Source organism: Ruditapes philippinarum, unplaced genomic scaffold (assembly GCF_026571515.1).
Source record: "Ruditapes philippinarum isolate M1 unplaced genomic scaffold, ASM2657151v2 ctg7628_1_1_1_1, whole genome shotgun sequence".
Taxonomy (NCBI): domain Eukaryota; kingdom Metazoa; phylum Mollusca; class Bivalvia; order Venerida; family Veneridae; genus Ruditapes; species Ruditapes philippinarum.
In genome coordinates, this window is record NW_026865101.1 from 1 (window position 1) to 4,056 (window position 4,056).

Sequence of the window (4,056 nt, forward strand, 5' to 3'; positions counted from 1 at the left end):
TTTACAAATTAAGTGATATCAAATAGAGTAATTCTCAAAGTTGTACTTGCAATTCAGATAATTTGTTATATTGTGGTTTAATATATTTCAGGTCGTTGCCAAGGGAATGATATAAAGAGAGGAGAAGGAGGGGCTATTGTTAACATCTCAAGCATGACGACCAATGTGGCATTCCCCGAGCACACGTCATATTGTTCATGTAAAAGGGGTGATTCGGCGCAATTTAATATGTAGCTATCCGAGCCCCTGAGGGTCAAATGAGTTCGGGATTGTTAAAATCAATTCAACAAACAGCTTTAAGGTTGCAATCCAATCTTCAATTACTGTAAGGTTGTTATAAGAAGTCGATTCTATAGGTACAAACAACACTCTGCAATAAGTATATAACAATATGTAAATATAAAGTAAAATAAAGTAGAAACAATGCATTACATGAATTAATATCATATCGTATGTTAACATAATCAATAACATGTCTAGTGGCCAATTCAGTTCTTTAAACTGCAGCAACAGTCCTTAAATATCATATCATAGCTTATGGAATTATACGCACAATTAACATATATTACACAATACATCACACATGAACTTACCATCTGAGGGATGAGTGTAGTACATAAATCTAATAATTACTTCTCTGACTATCACACCATTAATAGTGAATAAAGATGAAAGGTGATTTGATAGATATTGTCATTCTGAAACTCATACTTATTTACAAATTTCGCAAAAAATGTACTGAATCAAAATAGAACAGAATCACAATTATGCAATTCCACATGTTTACAATAAAGCATTAGCAACAGTCGGGATAAATACAAATAAAGAACTTGACAACACACACTTATTTTCTAACCTCTCTTCTTTACAACATAACAAAGACACAATGACTTTTTCCTACCAAGAAATCACATGACATAAAAATAGCTTAAAACCAACGATCCGTGAACCAATCATTTGAATTCTTAGAATACTGACCAATGTAAAACATAAGAACCAATAGAGTAATCTCCCTTGACAAGTATCAGACAAGACTGGCGGATTTGTCTCCCTTTGCAAAATTATAAAATTTAAAAGTAAAGCAAGAGTATTGTCCCTTAGACCTGGTCTTAAAAATAAGACCCTGTTACATTCATCAAAGGGTGCTGTCGATACACTTACAAGAGTTATGGCACTTGAACTTGGACCACATCAGGTAAATGTCTGATTTCGCGCGTTGTTAGTTTTCATATATGATTATAATTCATTTTAATGTGTGGATGCTTTTGATTTAAATGAAATACCCAGGACAAATTATTGGCATATGCTTATATCATAATATTTATCATGTCGTAAATGCACGTGTAAAGTAATTGAAATATTGTCAATTAGAGCATGTCACAGAATGGCCACATTTGAGCCGCGTCACGACAAAACCAACGTAATGCGTTTGCGACCAGCATGGATCCAGATCAGCTTGCGCTTCCGCGCAGTCTGATCAGGATCCATGCTGTTCGCTATCAGTTTCTCTACTTGTAATAGGGTTGGTAAGCGAACAGCATGGATCCTGATTTTGAAAAATAGTTTGTATATAAAGATTTTTATGTTCCCCGAAAAATTTCGGGGGAGCATATAGTCGGCGCCTTGTCCGTCTGTCCGTCTGTCCGTCCGTCCGTCTGTCCGTCCGTTGTCTTGTCCGGAGCATAACTTGAAAACCCTTGGAGATAATTTGTTGAAACTTCATACAGTGGTAGAGGGCATCGAGGGGAAGTGCAGTGTCAAAGAACCATAACTCTATTTTGCCCGGTTTTTGAATTATCTCCCCTTATAGAAAAATCTTGTCCGGGGCATAACTCTAAAACTATAACAGATATCAACATGAAACTTTGTAGGTGAATAGAGCTCAATGGGTAGATGTGCAGTGCATAAGAACAATAACTCTTTTCATCCTAATTTTGGAGTTATTGCCCTTTGTTAATTTTAATACTTTGAACTTTGTCCGGAACATAACTTGAAAACCCTTGGAGATAATTTGTTGAAACTTCATACAGTGGTAGAGGGCATCGAGGGGGAGTGCAGTGTCAAAGAACCATAACTCTATTTTGCCCGGTTTTTGAATTATCTCCCCTTATAGAAAAATCTTGTCCGGGGCATAACTCTAAAACTATAACAGATATCAACATGAAACTTTGTAGGTGAATAGAGCTCAATGGGTAGATGTGCAGTGCATAAGAACAATAACTCTTTTCATCCTAATTTTGGAGTTATTGCCCTTTGTTAATTTTAATACTTTGAACTTTGTCCGGAACATAACTTGAAAACCCTTGGAGATAATTTGTTGAAACTTCATACAGTGGTAGAGGGCATCGAAGGGGAGTGCAGTGTCAAAGAACCATAACTCTATTTTGCCCGTTTTTGAATTATCTCCCCTTATAGAAAAATTTTGTCCGGGGCATAACTCTAAAACTATAAGAGATATCAACATGAAACTTTGTAGGTGAATAGATCTCAATGCGTAGATGTGCAGTGCATAAGAACAATAACTCTTTTTGTCCTAATTTTGGAGTTATTGCCCTTTGTTTATTTTAATACTTTGAACTTGAACTTTGTCCGGAACATAACTTGAACACCCTTGGAGATAATTTGTTGTAACTTCATACAGTGGTAGAGGGCATCGAAGGGGAGTGCAGTGTCAGATAACCATAACTCTATTTTGCCTGGTTTTTGAATTATCTCCCCTTATAGAAAAATCTTGTCCGGGGCATAACTCTAAAACTATAAGAGATATCAACATGAAACATTCTAGGTAGATAGATCTCATTGAGTAGAGGTGCAGTGCAAAAGAACCATAACTCTGTTAAGCCTTATTTTTGAATAATCTCCCCTTTTAGAAAAATCTTGTCCAGGACATAGCTGTAAAACTATAAGAGATATCAACATGAAACTTTGTAGGTAGATAAATCTCAATGGGTAGATGTGCAGTGCAAAAGAATCATAACTCTACCTTGCCTAATTCTGGAGTTATTGCCCTTTGTTTATTTTTACTTTTTGAATTGTCCAGGACATAACTCGGAAATCATAAGAGATATCATCAAGAAACTTTGTAGGTTGATAGATCACATTGATTAGAAGTGCAGTGCAAAGAACTGTAACTCTGCCTTGGCCTAATTTTGGAATTTATTGCACTTTGAACTTTTTCCACGGACATAACTCTGAAACTACAAGAGGTGTACTTTCCTGTGTCCAAAACCTATTCGGGGAGCATCACCCGGCTCAAACCGGGCTCTTGTTTTAAAACTTTTTTTTTTAATTAGATCCGTGTCAATACCATCCATCCAACTATTGTGATGACAGAAATGCCAGGGCAGACGAGCCTGGGAAGACCCGCAGAAACACATGAAATATCTTGTTCGAACACCAATTGGACATTTTGCTGGTAATGATTTTTATTCTCGAAGCACATCATTGTTAAATCAATAAATTTATTATACAAATGTTATACATGTATATACATGTTTTTTCTTTCTTTTCACAAATGTTTTGGTTAAATCAAACATTAACCGCAAAATTAATCGTAGCACTCAAAAATAAGATAGAAATCCCCATGCTCACAAAATTTGCTTCATTTGTGGAATTGTACATAAAGTATTCATCTTAACACACCTTCTGTATGAGATATGTATTTATTCACTTTTTGGTGTCTTTCAGAGCCCACGGATGTTTCGGATGGGACGGTGTTCTTGCTGAGTGACATGGAGAAAATGATAAACGGCACGATCTTGCATATTGATGGTGGTCTCACATCCAACTAACTTGCTATATAATCCGAAATAGACACTGTTAGAATTTTAATTTTCGAGACTTTCATTCTTTAAATACAATGATTTATTATTTGGAAGAAAATTTTGTCATAAAAACATTTATAATACAGTTTATCACGGCTTTAATTACAGCCGTGAGTATATCTATTTGTCAAGTAGAACTGTTAACTAGGTAGTTGCTCTACTATCTAATACTATCTACTAGTATATATTAACGTCATGCAGTACGGTCGTCTCTTTCAAATAAAAAATACAC

General features: G+C 35.5%; 1 long non-coding RNA gene across 1 annotated transcript; it reads left to right on the forward strand.

Moving 5' to 3' along the window:
* The first annotated feature begins 98 nt into the window (after positions 1-98).
* LOC132727819 (uncharacterized) lies at positions 99-4,056 on the forward strand. The gene is made up of 3 exons (XR_009625398.1): positions 99-1,195; positions 3,294-3,415; positions 3,688-4,056. It is a non-coding gene; the product is annotated as an uncharacterized LOC132727819 (long non-coding RNA).